General features: G+C 41.5%; 1 protein-coding gene and 1 long non-coding RNA gene across 15 annotated transcripts in view; one reads left to right on the top strand and one right to left on the bottom strand.

Annotated features, from left to right (window-relative positions):
• SPATS2L (spermatogenesis associated serine rich 2 like) overlaps window positions 1-17,629 on the bottom strand; it is a 179,031-nt gene that overhangs the window by 19,655 nt on the left and 141,747 nt on the right. The window lies entirely within an intron of this gene.
• Window positions 1-17,629, top strand: part of LOC108581384 — an 82,663-nt gene that overhangs the window by 18,776 nt on the left and 46,258 nt on the right. The window contains exon 2 of the long non-coding RNA XR_001893521.3: window positions 9,201-9,292. This is a non-coding gene — a long non-coding RNA (uncharacterized LOC108581384). The remainder of the gene's footprint in view (window positions 1-9,200; window positions 9,293-17,629) is intronic.

Genomic DNA, 17,629 nt, shown 5'->3' with positions numbered 1-17,629 from the left:
CCTGTTCATTCCAATTGGTTGACTGACTCTTAAATCTGTTCTAATCCAGAGGTTCCCTCTCATCTGTTTTCTCATCCCCTTTGCAATTTATTTGTTGAAGAACTTAGGTTGTTTGTCCTGAAGAGTTGTGCAAAGTCTGAATTTTGCTGATTACACCTCCATGGTGTTATTTAGCCTGTTCTTTTGTATTTCCTATAAATTTGTTATTAGATGTAGACATTTGATTAGATTCAGGTTTTATTTTCTTAGGAGGAACACTTGATAAGTGTATTGTATCATTATGTGTGTGCTGATGGAAGTATACGATATGAACTACTCCACTTGAAAAAAAATCACACTGAATTTCATCAAATTTCTACATCTAAAATGGCAAGTTTATAGGAAATACAAAAGACATCTCTCTTTTTTATGATCTTAGCAGCCACTGTTGATCATTGCCTAGATTTATAGGGTTTGCAAAATTGAGATATTCACGTTCTATCACTCCTTCTTCATTTATTTCCTGGAATTCCTCCATAAAGAGAAACTTTATCAATTATTTGGTTATCCTGAAGTACAGTTTGTATAGGTAAGGCAGGATGAATGCTTGATTCTCCCCTTTTATTTGTTTTCAAAATGATAGTTGGTTCCTTAGCATCCTTCAAATGTAATCAAGAAGTTTTTTTGCTTGTTTGCATATTTTAATTATACATATTAATTATAAACTCATATTTAATGTGCTTCAATACACTGTTATCATCTTTATTACTCTCAGATTGTTCCATCACATGGACTGTTTCTTCTCCATCAGATGTACTTTTGCAATTTAAAGTATGTTGAAAACTTATTTCCTCTGAAAAATTTTGCAGTTATTTGTCAAGGTAAGAAGTGAGTTCTGGGATATATCTATAGCAGTTTGGGGGCTCCTCAACTAGATTGTGCAACCTAAATGCTTGAAGAGTAAAGGACTGTGTGCTGAGGAACTCAGCTCTTCCCAGCCAGGAAACCCTAGTGGAAAGGACTAATTGCACAGTGCATGGCATGTGCTCCAGAACTGGGCTCTAAGCCTAGTCCCTCAACTGTAGACAGCATCAGTCAGCCCCATGACACACATGGCTTACGGTCACTGGATATGATTACTTTGGTGTAACGAACGTATCAGGATGCCTGTCCGTTATCTATTGACATTACATAGGTATGTCAATGTGTTTTAAATATAGGCAATGCACAATAGAAAAGGTGTACGGTGAGAAGGAACTCTTTATCCCATCTCTGCCCCAACTTATTCAGTTCCCCTCCCTGGAGGTCTCCAATGTGACGAATTCTTGCATTTCCAGAGACTGTCTATGTAATCAACCAGCATATATTCAGTAATTGTATGAAATGACAGGTTGAGTCAATAGGCTTTGTGCTCCTGTGATTATGAGCTTCTCTGCCAAGTTCACAAACATAGCCATGACATAGGCAACTGTGTGTGTGTTTTCGTTATTTACAACCTTCTTAGAGAGGGGCACTTCTACCTTACTTTAGAGAAACAAAGACTGTTCAAGACATGCTGCTGGGGAGATATGGGGAGAATCTACAGATGCGGAGCCACAAGCCCAAACTACAAATATATGGTTAAGCTACTCTGCTTGAGGACATGTTTTGAATTTTTATCCCTTACAGAAAGGGAAGAGAGAACAGAGAAAAGTCAGCACGACGATATTCTTTGTGGGATTGCTGAGATGGATGTGAGAGGACCTGCCAGGACTTACTGGGGAAATAGTGAAAAGCAGATAGAGAGGAAAGAAGACGACGATGGCAAGAAGAAGAAATTAAGATTCCCTTCCCTGAATCAACTAGAAGGCTTTATAGAGTCCCTGGGTTTGGACAGCATGCCTAGGACACACTAAGGGAAATAGCTGCATGTGACACAAGACTGGCATGTCCTCAGATGCCCAGTGGAGGGGAGAGGAGGAGAATGCAGGCAAAGCAGAGGCCCTGGAGGCTTGGGAATCCTCCCGCCTGTGTGTGAGGTTGGAGGAATGGTGTGGGCAAGGGCCTTTGCTAATTTCTTTATCAGCTACAAGACCATCGTAACACTCTTGCTGATCAAATCTGTTAACATAACTTTGTGCCCAGAGAATTTACAAGATGGACATCTGGGGTATAATACATGTCCCCAGGTCTAGCACATATTAAACAAAGCTGGGTATTTATATACAATGGTTAGTTCAGGCCTTCTGGGCTAGCAACAGGAGGGAAGAGGGTTTACACAATAAATTGTTAATCTGCTTAATGCACACCCTTGAGGATGTGAAAGAGCCTGTGAAGTTGGCATCAAACCAGGCTTCCATTCCTCTGGGTATTTCCACAGAAGATCGTCCTTAAGCATCGTAGTAATTCAAGCTCTGCTATCTATGGGTGGCTGCTTTCAAAACTCATGGGCACAAAGGCAAGCCAGTGATCTCTGCTGACTCAGGACCCAGCTTGGAGCTGATGAACTGATGCAAACCAAGATCAGGGGCCAGCCCGGGGCAGATAAACCCAGCCTGCCCTTGAGAATCTCAATGTGTAGACCTGAGGGTTCCTTAGGTTTTGCTTTCTAGGCAGTAGGCTTGTCAAGGGAAGAATAATGGTGGGAAGTGGATGTGGAGGAAGTAGTAAAGCCAGCCTGTCCTTTGGCAGGCTGTCAGACAGCGAGGAGCCAGCCTCACATCAAGCGAGTGCCAGACTAAAAGAAGGTCAAAGAGGAAAGACTGTGCCTAAATCCTTCTAAATGCCCACAGAGCCTGTGGTGTCTGGGTGTGTCACATCCAGTTTTGGGAGTAATTTCATCAGTGCCATTTCCATGATCTGTGGAATCTTCTTAGAGGTACCAGGACAGAGATAGACATGTGTGGACAGTCAAGTGCGGCTTGACAACTCTGCAGGCTAGGTAAGGACAGAGGGCACTTGGCAAAGCCCTGGTTTGGAGTTACCAGATATAGAGGGAGGAGCGAGTTCCTTGGAGAGCAATGACATTAAGGAGTTGATGAGTCACAGAAGAATCACAGACAGTATCATGAACCACATTCCTACTGTGGAAGCTGCAAGGTCACACACTTGCTTTCGAGGTACACCTCTGCAGACACATATCAGCCCTCAGTTGCCTCAAAATGTGAGCTGATCGCAAGGAACACTTTCTGAGTGCAGATGGTAGGCCAGGCACATTAGGTAGAGTGCCAGTGCCTTCCTGGAATGATCTCATCTAAGCTTCCTGACATCCCAGGAGGAGTGAGCCTGGCTTTCTCCTTGCCACAGGGGCTTGAAACAAACCCTTCCCTCTGCCTTGAAGACAACTCTTCTGCTTAACCTTGTTTCTCTTCATTTAATCAGCTCTGATCCTCCTTCAGGTCTTTGCTTAATCGTCACTTCCTTAGAGAGTTCTGACTGAGTTTTTAAAAACTTCTGTTCAATTTCATGATCTTAGACTATTATGGGTTGCTCAACAAAAATTTCTTGATAGTGATGAATATAAGGGAAGACAACATATTCATTTTTCTATGGCGTAACAATAATGAAACTTACTAACTAGTGCATTGTGGTGCCTGCACATACATCACATTTATGCAAAACTTTATATAATTTTGGTCACTGAAAGAATTTAATCATTTGAGACATAAGCTTATGAGTAAAGGTGTCATGATACTCACCAAACACACAAAGTTTGGCTGAGTCAAAACAGACAGTTTGCAAACTGTGATGGTTTAATTACTGAAATTTGTTCTCCCACCACTGATCATCTGAAATGCTAAGTTCTGAATGTTTTTGCTTTTCAACAGTGATCCTGAGTACTTGACAGAAATACATAACTCTTTAATTGGCTTTCCACTGGCCACTAAAAGTTTTCTAAATGGTTGGGTAAAGCCCTCTGGAGGGCACCAGGCACATCGAACGTGTTCTACATAAACAGAGCTCCCATAAAATCCACGCGGACCTCACATGTTTCAGATACGCCCTTTCTCCTTCTAAAAACACATCTTCTCATTTTAGCCAAACTGCCTGGATAGTAAAATTTTATTTTGTTGCCATAAAAAAGCTTTTATTATCAAAGCAATAAGGAGGAGATTACCATAGTAAAAGACTTTACAGTTTATTATATAGTTAATCACAGAGATAAAGTGTCATTTTATAAAAATGTTTCCACTGTCTTGATTCTTTTCTATAGAGGACTGATAATAACAATAATGAAAAGAATCAGAAAGCCTCTTTAGTAGTAATAGATTTATCATTTTCTGCCCTGTGAAAGGCTCTTTAAATTTGGAGATGGAGGCATTGAGTGACAAAACTGATTCATTTGGAAGCTTGGGTGAGTCATGTCGGGCCCAATGTTCTTCAAAAATAAAGACGCCACCATAGAGAGGCAGCCACAGGACCATCAATGTGGTTGATAAACTGTAGAGCAGAACCTGCTGGTAGATACTGAGGAATGAAAGCAGAATTTCAAAGGGGAGGTGAAGAACTCAATCTGTAACAACAGCCAGAGTTAGATGTTAAAGAGTTAAAACCAGGCCACATTCCATCTTCCATGCATTTGCCTCAGGGAGACTAGAGTGAGAGGAATTGCTGGGGACCATCTGATCCCAGACACTTGCTGCAGAACCTTCTTGTGGGGAAAGTACTTCAGTTGGAGCTTCCTTAACTCATCATCTGCCAAGCTGACAATTGCAGGATGGGAGCATGAGGAGGGAGGCAGGCCCAACAGGAGGGGCATGCCGTAGAAAGAGAAGGCAGGAACTGCTGGGGAGAAAGGATGCTAATGAATGCTAATGAATATTTCAGCCTTCCTGGCCTCTACCAAATAGCATAAAGCATGCCAAAGACTGATAAGCCCTACCGCCAGGCTTCTCTACATAAAGAATTTCCATTTCTTTCACTAAAAAGAAAAGAGTGCTATAAAATCATCTCTCTCCACTATGGGCTCTGTTCCTTCTTAATGCAAAGGAATAAGAACTGTGACCAATAGTTCTAACATCCCCTGAGTGGGACATCAGCTGGGCTGATAGCCTAGTAGTGCCCACTGACCACCACGTGGGCCTTGAGCTGGGAAGCTACAGTTGCCCCATACTAGCTAAAAATGAGCATCTGTACCCCTTCCCTTGCCCACTAGTTGCAAGACAGGAAAACTTCCTTTATACGTTTAAGGCATAATGTACTGTTCCCATGAGTACCATTTCTAGTCCAACTCCCCAAGTATTACCAGCAATTCTTGGGCCCAGGGCAAAGCTAGTCAGGGGTTTCAGCTCACCAATTTCTCAACTGTTGCAGCTGTCAACAAAGATGCTTCCCTGGCTTGACAGTCACAAATGCAGCAAGACTGTATGGTTCTTTATTCCCAGGGTCAGGAGGCCTGGCAGCCCTAACTGCAAAGGGCACTCACGCTCTTGCACACTGCCAATTACCGGCTCTTCCTTGCTGTTCTGCTCCCCATCCTGTCCTCTCTCCTGTACCCTCTATGCTGGTTACTGGTGTCATCTCTCACCCAGTGTCCATGGCTCCTCTTCCTTCACTTCCCACATGGTTACATCCTCTGAAGTCTACCCCAGAAATGTCTGTCTGTCCCATGCACCTCTCCACTTCCACTGACTCTTATTTAACCCTGAGCACATTATCAAGTCCTTGGCTATTTGTTGTTGTTTATTGTTACACTGCTGGAATTCCCGGGTCTGTCACCTTCCACTCTGTATATATTTGCATTTAGGTTTTACAGCAACCTGAATTCTTTTCAAAACTGGAAAATAATAATAGATTTTTTTTCTTAAATGCAGCACTGGTGACAGATTGGTCCTTCTAAAGATTTCTAGGATTTAACAGTGTTATTTGGTAAACATATAAAACCCAACATACATGTCCACAGCATGTGGACTGGGGTTTAGCACACAACCCTTTGAAAGACTGCCTACTAATCATGCCCATCCAGGAAATACAGTGGGGGTGCCTCAAGCATGAACCACACTCAACGTACAAAGCAAAGTCAAAATCCATCTGACTGTCAATGAACATCAATGACTACACCCAATTGCCAATCAGGCTGACATTTTATTTCTACTTCTTTTATGAGAGGCAATACAATGTGTTAATATTGCTTAGTCTGCATATTTTATGTTGGAATCATACAATGATTTGAAATCATGGTTAATAAATTGTTCATCATACTGTCTGAGGTGCATTTCTGGAATGAGACACACAGATTTAGTATAAAGACTAATTCTCAACATTAATAATATTTTGGAGTTCTTCAAAAAGGACATAATTAATTTAAAAAAATACATAGGGATTTCTTTTTCTTATTGGAATTTTTAAAATGACAGAATAGCATAATGCCATAGTATGGAAATCCCACAACATCAAATGTTCAACTAAAAATCTATATTCCTCTGTTTAGAAATTATATATGACTTTGATGAACAATAGAAATTTTTATCTTTGCTAATTACTTATTAGTTCATTTTTTTTTTCATGGAGATCCCTATTCAGGGAAAGTAACTTGACTGTATTTCAGTTTCTTTGACTATAAAAATGCTGACTCCCCCGCTTCCCCTTTTGAAGTTACATCTGCTGGGCGCAGTGGCTCACGCCTATAATCCCAGCACTTTGGGAGGCTGAGGCGGGCAGATCACCTCAGGTTAGGAGTTCAAGATCAGCCTGGCCAACATGATGAAACCCCATCTCTACTAAAAAAACTGGAAAATATTAGAAACAGGATAAAATGAAACAAATTTCAAAATAAAACAAAATAAAGCAAAATGCCCCTTTGTCTCAAGCACAAAATAGAGCCAACCACTCTGATCACTGTTGTATTTCCTTCCAAGAAAAAAAAAAAAAACAAAACCACACACACACAGTGGGGGCAAGGGGAAGGGCATTTATGTAGATGTCATCATGGTTGCTGAACATAAATAACAGGAACAGAAACTGGAAGAAACTGATATGGTACAAGAAGTGCCAGAAATGCTGGCCCACATTCAACCCAAGGTAGCCAGGCCTAGCCTCCTCTGCTCCTGGCCTCCAGGCAGGCTCTCATGTGAAAAGGGGAGAGGAGGGGCTCTTCTTGTTTTTGACCTAGAAGGCTCTTCCCCACAATCGCAAGTGCTGTTACTGCCCATGGTAAGGCCCTACTCTAGTCCAGGCTTCCAAAGTGGAGCACGAATACAATATTAATTTTTATGTACTCACTTTTTATTCTAAGTAGGCTTTCCTAATCTTTAGTATACAGATTAACAGTAGTACACATGTATAATTTATAAAGAAACTTTCTGATTCGAGAGGGATGTGCTCAAAATTCATTTATTGATGGAGTGAGACCACCATCATTATTTTTATTAATTTTTTTTTTGAGACAGGGTCTGGCTCTGTTGCCTAGGTTGGAGTGCAGTGGTGTGGGTGTGATGTTGGCTCACTGCAATCTCCGCCTCCTGGGCTCAGGTGATCCTTCCACCTAAGCCTCCTGAGTAGCTGGGACCACAGATCTACACCACCACACCCAGCTAATTTTTGTATTTTTTTGGTAGAGACAGGTTTTTTCCATGTTGTCCAGGTTGATCTTGAACTCCTGGCCTCAAGCAATCCTCCCACCTTAGCCTCCCAAAGTGCTGGAATAACAGGTATGAGCCACCGTGCCCAGCTGAGACCATCATTATTGATGGAAGGAGGGTACCTCTCCCTGAGCACATTACGTTCTTTCGTGCCTCTGGTTCTTTGTGTTGCTTCTTCTGCATGGAATCTTCTTTCTTCCTTCTCCATCTGGCAAATTTCTAGTCTTCCTTCAAGATCCTGCTCAAAGGTCACCTCTGCAATGGAACCTATCCTAATGAGCCAGGCAGAGCTGATTTTCCCTTCCCCCAGCTCCATTTCAGCTTGTTTACATCTGCAGCCACCAGTGCATGAGCTTTTTTAGGAAAAAGACTTGTCTTTATCCCTCAGTCTTTCTAGACATGCTCCTTCAAGTGTGGTCTGCAGACCACTTACATTTGTACTCACTGCACTCACTGAATGGAAGATTCTTGGGTGCCACCCAACATCCACAGAATCAGAATATCTGGGAATGGGGCCCTGATGCTCCTCGTGCACTCAAATGTTTGAGAAGTAGGGGCTTGACACACATTCATCTATTAAGTGGATGAATGAAGAAAGGGGAAGAGAGAGGTAGAGAAGGTGTGGCAAGACGAGAAAGGGGAAGGGGAGCTGTTCTGGTGGCAAATGTGACATTCAGAACTGGGAGTCCCTTTGTCTTACTTCTCTCTTCATCAAGTAGTAAAAAGTAAAAGTGGTGATGAACCATTCCTATCCCATAGCTGGAATCCACTGCATGCTAAATAAACAGAAAGTTGGGAGGGATAACTTATTGCCAGTGTCTTGGTGTAGAGGAAAGGAAATTTCCCAAATGCTACTCTGGAAGAGAATCAACCTTAACTGAACATCTCTTATGGGCCAGGCTAGTGACGTTCTAGAATGATGTGATAAATGCATTACTTGTATATGAATTTTCACAAAACCCCTAGAAAGTGGTAACAGTACTTCTGTTTTATAGCTGTGAAGGAGTTAAAAAAATTCAACCAGGTTCAGAGCTAGAATATGTAGAGATGAGATTTAAACCTTATTCTAACTCTACATCCCATGCCTCCTAATTAAGTGGCTAATAAACCTTGGAAAATGTGTCTTTTGTTAGAATATGGCCTGGTAAGAATCAAGAGTTTATAGTCACTAGAAGCAGCATGTAGTATACACATAAGGAATTCTGTTTTATCGGCTTCATGTACAGTCTTTCTATATGATTCGTTGCTGACTTAGCTGACGAACTGCCCAAAATAACTCCTTAGTCTCACTGTACCAGTCCAAAAAAACAGAAATAAGCTCCAAGAAGCAGTTTGAAATTGTAATTTAGGACTCACTTTTCAGTATTATAATGTATTTTATATTTATACTAATATATAAGAACAAATTCATCTTCTTTTTTCTAGTGAAAATAGACCATATGGCATATATTTTTTAAAAAAGAATCCTATGTATCCTATGGGAATATGTAGATAGAACAATTTGCTTATTTCCTCTTTATTTTTCTATTTTATGATGAAAACAAACAATTCCTTTTCAGAAGTACATTCCTGGGCTGGTTGATTGGTAAGCTTTCATCTGCTGAAAAGATTCAGAAATCTCCGATTTCAGGCTGAAATTAGAATCAATTTCTTGTCTTCCAGCTCTTATGAGGGCCTTGATTCTGCAAAGAAGGCTGCAGTGCCAGCAGAGCTGACCGCCAGTGCCAAGTGTGTGGCTGACATAACGTATGGAGGTAATCCACACATGGAGCTCAGGAAGGCTATTAATACAAGGTGCTATTTATGCTGGTTTCCTGGGGACTGTACCTAAACTGAAAAGGCCAGTTCAGTACTTTTTGTCTTTATCAACCTGCTCTTCCTTCATGTCAACTGATTCATTCAGTCCTTGCAAAGGCCCTGGGGAAACATCTATCGTAGAGAAAAACCTCAGGGAGGAAAGAAAATAGGAAAAGAGAAGCGTTCACCTCCAAAGAGTGAGCTACACCTATTTAGAAAGACACATATTCACAAACGAGGCAAAATATGAACTATACTGCACCACAGGGACTTGCTTTAGTCACAAAGTCATGGGAACCTTGAGTTTCTCCATGTAATATGGGTATTTGCCCTTTTCACAATTTCAGAATAGATCCTGGAGCTTATTTCGGTTTATTGGACTGGTGCAGAGTGAGGAAAAGGAGTCATTTTGGGCAATTTGTCAGCTAGACAGCAACAGAAACCATACACATGGCTCTCTTGAGGCATAAATATATTTATTAGCCTCTTCCATTATTGTCTCTTGGTGTCCCTTGCAAGTAAATGTTCACCCCCATACTCTCTGTTCCTTTAACTTCTGGCATAATATTGAATATTGGGTGTGGGGAGAAAAACGTTTGTTTAATTTTCTTTCTGTGGTGCTTTGTGCAAGTCACAAGCAGGTGAACACTTAGAAAAACTACTTGATGAGAAGGAAAGGGATTAGTCAGAAAGTCTGGTTTATATAGATTTTGATCAATGAAAGGATTGTATTCATTTCCAGAGCAGAAAGAGATACAGCCCTTTTATTACATGTCTTTTAAAACAAAACATTAAAAAACACAATAGAAACTCTTGATTTTATTAGAAAACAAAACCAAAACACACTGAACTCTTATGATTTTTGTTGTTGTTGTTGTTTTGTTTTTGTTGTTTAAACAGTCTTGTTCTGTCACCCAGGCTGGAGTGCGGTGGTGTGATCTCAGCTCACTGCGACCTCTGCCTCCCAGGTTCAAGTGATTCTCCTGCCTCAGCTTCCTGAGTAGCTGGGATTACAGGCATGCGCCACCACATTCGGCTAATTTTTGTATATTTAGTAGGGACAGGGTTTAGCCATGTTGTGTCTCGAACTCCCGACCTCAAGTGATCTACCCACCTCAGCCTCCCAAAGTGCTGGGATTACAGGTGTGGGCCACCGTGCCCACCCATTGGTTTGTTTTTGAGACAGGGTCTTTCTCTGTCGCCTAGCCTGCAGTGTAATGGCATGATCACGGCTTACACAGCCTCAACCTGGGGCCTCAAATTATCCTCCCACCTCAGCCTCCTGAGTAGCTGGGACTACAGGACCATACCACCACATCTGGCTAATTTTAAATTTTTTTGTAGAGATGAGGTCTCCTGATGTTGCTCTAGCTGGCCAAACTCTTGATTTTTGTCTTCACTAATCGTTTAATCTAAGGAACTGGCAAAATTTAGTAAATGTTTAACACATTCCTGATGATTAAAAATGGAATTGAAAGCTTTTAAAAATTATTATGTAACAATGCGAAGTGGCTGAAAAGGCTCCTAAAGGCAGCTTTCCTACTGGTAATCCTTTTATAAACATGCCGTGTTGAACGGCACAGAGAAAAGCGTCATCTTATTACCGTACAACTACACTATCCTACCCCAGATACTCTCAGCGTACACCAGGAGTGTTTACTATCAATATTTCAGCCACGTTGGTTTAACAATGGAATCTTGACTCATTCCTCATACTTGTATCAACATCTTCCATGTGACTGAACTCAAAACCCAAATTTGCTTGTTGCCACAGCATCTATTCTGTGACAGAGATGTGATTCTAGGACCTGTTTCGCCTAATACATATTTTTCCTATGCCCACCTGTTAAAGTATATATAGTGCCACAATTCCAGTGATTCTCCTAATTAAGAGTAATGAAATGGCCAATAAGTATTTGTTCAACCACTACGGCACTGTAAGATATGTAAAAGACCTGCTTCATTTGGCTTAAAGAACACAATGGCTGGCACATCTGGGTATGTCACCGGTATTAGAGTAGTTGGATATATGCCAGGTATGCCCAGAAACACCAAGTAATATTGCTGCCTGGCTGAAGCCAAAGAAGAATAACCCCCAAGTAGACATTTAATGGAACAATTCCTTACTGTGTTTATCTTTACATGTCTCAGATCTTCATCCTAATCCTGGTCCCCACTGCGATATTTGGTTTTATTGCAAAAAGAGAAAAAGACTCAGGTAGAAACAGAATGGCTAATGAAAGTGACTGCTTATCATTAGCTACAACCTTCGGTTCTTAATTTTTCCATTTTCTTCTAAGGACTGAGTAGAATTCTATAATGAAAAACAGACGATAAAGCAAAGCCTTCAATTTTCTACACTGCAGTATAATTGTTTTTCTGATCTCAAGGAGACAAAAATGTAATTTGACCTTTAAAATGTGTAGTGAGAGGGTTTACATTTCAGGCACTATGGAAAAAATATTTCCTGCTGCACTGATATGAAATGAGAAGACAAATATAGTATGTTTCTTTGGGTTTGTAAGTGATTGGAAAGTCCCTCTTTCATATCTCCAGTGGTGGCTTAGGAGGGCAGCTGGGGGCAGACAGATGCTCAGGGATGTTTCAGAGGGAAGAGTCTCCATCCTTCCCTCAAGGAGCTCCAGCAGAAGCGAGATGGCAGGACGAATGAGATACTCTTCCTCTCACTTTCCTCTCACTCAGGCTTTCCCAGCACTACAGACATTTTGGGTCAGGTAATTCTTTGTTGTGGGAGCGGTGGGAGAGATGGCTAGCAGCATCCCTAGCCTCTACCTAATAGATGCCAGCGGCACTCTCTCCCTGTGGCTGTGACAACCAAAAATATTTCCAAATCGACTGTCTCCTGGGGGCAAAATCGTCCTATTGAGAACCACTGCTGTGGCCCTAGATATATCACTCCCTTTGCAAGACTCTCGACCAGCAAATGGCAATTTTCAACCACAGATGTCAAGAGAATGATCTGTTTTTGGTTTTTATTGAGACAGGGTCTCACTCTGTCATCGAGGCTGGAGTGCAGTGGCATGAATATGGCTCACAGCAGCCTTGAATTCCTGGGCTTAAGTGATCCTCCCACCTCAACCTCCTGAATAGCTGGGACCACAGGCATACACCATTACGCCCAGCTAATCAAAAAATTGTAGAGATGAGGTCTCTCCATGTTGTCTAGGCTGGTCTCCAACTCCTGGGCTCAAGCAATCCTCCTGCCTCGGCCTTCCAAGGTGTTGAGATTGCAGGCATGAGCCACCGTTCCTGGCCCTTTTGTTGTTGTTGTTGTTTTTGAGGCAGTCTCACTCTGTTGCCCAGGCTGGAGTGTAGTGGAGCGATCTTGGCTCACTGCAACCTCCACCTCCCAGGTTCAAGTGATTTTCCTGCCTCAGCCTTCTGAGTAGCTGGGATTACAGGTATATGCCACCATGCCTGGCTAATTTTTTGTATTTTTAGTAGACACGGGGTTTCACCACATTGGCCAGGCTAGTCTTGAACTCCTGACCTCAGGTGATCCACCTGCCTCAGCCTCCCAAAGTGCTGGGATTGCAGGCGTGAGCCACCATGCCCGGCCTGTTGTTTTTAAAAGCCTGGTACCGTCAGTATCTCTGGGGGTGGCACTTAGGCAAGGGAGGACTATAAAGCTCTGACTTTTTATTTATAGTGTACACACATATACTTTGGTATGCAAAGAAGTAGATACGAATATATAGACATCATCTTTTAATGTTAAGTTGTTCACAAAGAGAACACATAAAAAACCCAAAGAAAAGCCAGGGTTTATCATTGTTTGGAAAGCCAGGAGTCACACGAAAGCAGCTAAAATTTGGAGAATAAGGGCAGGGGAAAAAAAACAAAAACAACCAATCAACATGGCAAGAATCAGCTGTGAAAAACCTGCAAAAGTGATGGCCTTACTTGGACTCAAACTAAAGGGGCTTCAAGGATATATGTTTCAACAACTTAAAATTGTCCGGATATCCGAGGAGAGCAAACTGGGAATATGGGACATATGGTTACATAGGTGGTTCTGATACTCAACAGTGCCACTGGCAATTTCCCATATGGGAGACTTCAAGATCACATCCTGGGAAAAATGCACAATATTTAAAGTGTCAATGGTGACATCTGGTTTGTATGTGGGGCCACCTGTTGACCACATTGATAATCTGTGTGTGATTTTGCTTGGCTATTAACAGGGCTTCAGTAGCAGATGAGAAGGATTTGAGGGATGAGAAAGATAAACATATTTCAAAATAGCTTTTTCTTCTGCCTAAAAGTCCCACTTTTATTTTATTATTACTTTTTGAGGCAGGGTCTCACTCTGTTGCCCAAGCTGGAGTGCAGTGGCATGATCTTGGCTCACTACAGCCTCGACTTCCTAGACTCCAGTGATCCTCCCACCTCTCAGCCTCCCGAGTAGCTGGGACTACAGACAAACCACCACACCCAGCTACTTTTTTTTCTTTTTGTAGAGACGGGGTCTCCCTGTGTTGCCCAGATTGGTCTCAAACTCCTGCCTCAGCCTCCCAAAGTGCTAGGATTACAGGTGTGTGCCACCTTCCCCTGCCACGTTCTCACTTTTAGAGTTATTCTTTTGGCTGGGTTAGAGAGTCTCAACAGAGCATTTGTTAGCATGCAAATGTATCACTTTGAGAGGAAGGATACATGATTATCAAAGGAATGAGTTTAGTAGTTACATAAGATAATTGAGTTTTCATAGTTAAAAAAAGAGAAAAGGGAAATGGAGACACCACTCTAAACACCTATCTTGATTGAGGTGAGGAGCCCTGACCTGTAGGGGGCAGCAGGAGGTTCGCCCTGTCTGTTGGGAAGGAGAAAACTTTAAGATGCAGGAAAATTGGCAGAGGAAGGGTAAGTGGGCCAGGGCTCAGGGTGCGGGCAGCTGAGACTCCTGACCTACTTTGAAATTCTGCTTGGGCCAGACCTGGCATTGCTTTGGGAAAAGTAAACACAAAGCATAGGAACATTTCTGGTCCATTGGTACAGAACACATGCTTTCACAGATTTCCCTTTCCTCTTGGAAAACAAAGCTGCTAAAAGGACTGCTCCCTCCAGCCCCCATTCTCTGCAGCCTCTTTACGCCTCCCCACGCCTAGCACACACGCTACCCCATTGGCTCATTCCTGTCTTCCATTTTCTTAGAGTGCTTTTAATTAGATGTTAAATTGACAATAGTACCTAACAGAATTTTTACAGCTCTATTTTGGAACACTTTTTCCCCTAGCATATGGTGGAACTATCAAGTATTATTATCCTTCCTCAATGGTTTTTTTTTTTTTTTTTTGAATTTAATGTTGTATTGCTCATTTTAAGCCTTCACAATCAACTTGGACACACACAGATTTGTGATGAGAAGCTAGAGTAGTTTGCATATAAAGCAATTAAATCTGGCAGCTATGATTCCAAAGGATGAATATTTTCCAGTTGTGGTAGGAGGCCAATCATATAGAAAAGAAACCAGCTGTTTCATGTTAGTTCCTGATGTGACTTTTCACACAGATGCTCATATCGCAAAATTTATTTTCTGTTAAGATGTATTGTGAGGGCATTGTGTCATCTCTGTTCCCCTCGCAAATCCCTAATTCTTCCTGGGAAAATGAGAATGTTCTGTTACGGTAATGTAGCCTACGTAACTGCATTCTGCTTAAAGGACAACTTGATTTTACATTTTAGCTAGTTAGTGGTTTTCTTCAGTAACTGTACTGAACAAAATATTCTTCACAGCTCGGTTGGAAGAGAGATCATTTCGTTCATTTTACCTTGATGTGTGCTTGCTTGGTATTGAGGATGTGCAAACAACAGCTTGCTCCCAGCCTCTCAAAATCATCATTCTCATGAATTCCAGCAGTACTTTTCAGGGAATTTAGTCAAGCAGGACTCAGGTCCTTATGCTGGCACTTTTTGGTAGCAAAGTGAACATTTAGAATTTCTGACCTGAGTGTCCGGTTCTAAACTACACGACATGCTTATTAAGTACATTGTGGTTAGGATAACTGGGTGGCCCAAAGCAAGCAGAGTAGAAGAGGAACTGGAAATGGAAGGTAACATCTATGTCGCTTGTGCACTATAAGCAGTGACATCTCTCTCAGAACTGGCACTCTTTCTGGAAATCACTAGAGGACTTGTCCCCATGTTCTCCAAATCTAGATATGCCTCATGATGTAATCCTGAGGCTACAACCGCATTAAAATGAGTATATTCTAATACACCTACAGTTCACTCAAAGTTTTCTATAATGCTTAGAATGCAGGAGTTCACCATCAATAGGAAAATTTCATTAAAAAAAAATTTCTAAGCTGCCGTCTTCAATTTTGTGACCTGATATTTCAAGAGCACCACAAACCCTAAAATTCATTTTCTTCCCCTTAGAAAACAAGAGGGAGGCTTTATTCAAGTACGTCACCATGTTTGCTGGGCTGCAAGCTCATTTGGAACAGAGGCAAGCTTTTTCTGTTTGGCAGACATGCACAGTTGATTTTAAAAAGCACTTTGGTTTTATTTTTAAGTTAACATTTATGCAATTATTGTGGGATCATTTTTATTAAAGATTAGATCAGAAAATAAGTGCTGGTGTTTACTCATTTTATAGCAATGGCATACCAAAAATGGTTGATCTAAATGTCTTCTTCGGTTTGCAGAAAAAGTGCCATTTTGTTAAGTAGGTGGCTTTTAAACAGCAGTACTACTTGGCAGCACTCATTCAGAAGTGATTCTTTCCATCAGTTTAAAACACAACATGAATTACAAGCAGAGAAAAAATATACAATTTCCTCGGGTGCTGACTTTCCTGGCCCCACGCTTTCAGCTCTTGAGGAGTAAAACTCTCACAGAATCTGTTATAAATCTCAAGATGTCTCATGACCCATGTGATGTTCATTTTACTAAGAAATAAAATAAAATAAGAAGTACTCAGAGCAGCTGGAGAAGAGGGAAGTAATTTGAGGGCATTGTTACACTTTGTCAATTAGTGTATGAGTCACTCAGATGGAAGGTATCACACAGAGGGCTCAGAGGAAGAGTTTATTCGAAAAGGCCACACTAAAGAGTAAGATGGAGTGGTCTTCTCTGAACAGCTAACTAATGCCTCTAGACAGGGGTTGACAAACTATGACCCCCATGAGCCAAATCTGGCCCACAGCCTTTTTGATTATCTAGGGCTGCCGTTGAGCAGCAACAGCAGAGCTGGGTAGCGCACAGACACCTTACGGCCATAATGCTTAGGATAGTTACTAGTTGGCCCCATGTCTCTAGACCCTGGCTCTAGAGAACAGCCCTGGAAGCTGGGTGTACTTCTAAGTGTTAAGGTAACTTACCTAAAGATAGATTGGAAAGTTATAAAACTATAAAATAATAGTAATAACAATTTTCATTTGTATAGCATCTTTAATTTCTCTAAGTACTCAAACATATTCTTGGAGTTGCTTTGAACAATATGATCAAACAGAGAAGACTTACGGTGACATCCAGATGCCACGACTGGGGATGGGGGAAGGCAGATGAATCCTCCCCTCAGAGGGCCTCTGAGAGGCTGAATGATAACTGAAGGAGAAAGTTTTCTTTCAAGTTCCTGGTGTCTTCTGTACCCTTAGGATCTTATATGATACATAGCAGATGGTTTAAAATTCATGCATTTTAGATTAGTGTTAAGCTTAATTCTTAGTTTTACACAACTCCATAGTTTCTGCTAAAAAGCACATCAATGTCAAAGCAAGGACTTGGAATAGGAAAAACATGCAGAAGTAGTGATCAAATTCTAGAATCACGGGAGGCCAATGAGAGATAGGGAATATGTTACATGAACTTGGGCATGATGGATATGTGCCAACCCTTGGACTTTTGCTATTTCAGACCAAGCCGTCTCTCAGATCATCAGAGGGGCTAAGGATTATGTAATCTGGCAGCTGTGAGGGGGTCCTCTTTGCTGCCACAAGGAGAGATGGTGCCTAAGAAAAAAGCCAAGAATGGAGAGAGCTAGGAGACTCTGGGAGGCACCAGGAGAGACAGGAAGGAGAGAGGGTGAGACAGACTGAGTCCTGATAACATAATGAGGAGTTAGAGCCAAATTTGTCTGGAGGAACCTTCTGAAATTTTCATGTATATCAGCCAATAAATTCTCTTTTGTCTTTAACTAGTGTGACTTGATTTCTGCCACTCCAAAATGAAAGAGACCTAACTGATACGCTGAGAACATTTTTCTACTGATAATAACTAAACCTTTATTAACAGATGTATCATTTCAATTGTGGACATGAGCAAATACACAG

Source organism: Papio anubis, chromosome 10 (genome assembly GCF_008728515.1).
Source record: "Papio anubis isolate 15944 chromosome 10, Panubis1.0, whole genome shotgun sequence".
NCBI lineage: Eukaryota > Metazoa > Chordata > Mammalia > Primates > Cercopithecidae > Papio > Papio anubis.
Note: the sequence above shows the minus strand (reverse complement) of the source record. Positions and strands in the feature narration are given on the sequence as shown.